The 232-nt window shown below is 34.5% G+C and overlaps 1 protein-coding gene across 1 annotated transcript in view; it reads left to right on the top strand.

Annotated features, from left to right (window-relative positions):
- The window catches only part of LOC119589336 (sodium-dependent dopamine transporter-like), a gene marked incomplete at its 5' end in the record, with an annotated part of 110782 nt that overhangs the window by 109408 nt on the left and 1142 nt on the right, over positions 1-232 (top strand). The gene's annotated exons all lie outside the window — the stretch shown is intronic.

Below are 232 nucleotides of genomic sequence, written 5' to 3'. Positions count from 1 at the left end.
TTGGTCTCCTGGCATTGTGAGACTTGGGAAACGTACATGTGTGCGTGTAGTTTTTTCGGATTTTCTTTACTTCCCTTTAAACTTAAGAAACACAAATCCTTTTATGTAATACTAGAAATTTCGAAAAAAGGCTATTTTAAAGTATATACAAATGATACATGAAACGCTTTTTCATTTGAAGTCTGAACAGGGTACACTGATAGTCTTCGTTTTGCTGTTGTTCTGCTGTAGT

The sequence above is a fragment of the Penaeus monodon genome, chromosome 25 (assembly GCF_015228065.2).
Source record: "Penaeus monodon isolate SGIC_2016 chromosome 25, NSTDA_Pmon_1, whole genome shotgun sequence".
Classification (NCBI taxonomy): Eukaryota; Metazoa; Arthropoda; class Malacostraca; order Decapoda; family Penaeidae; genus Penaeus; species Penaeus monodon.
The sequence above is the reverse complement of the archived record's forward strand: the minus strand, read 5'-3'. Positions and strand labels throughout refer to the sequence as shown.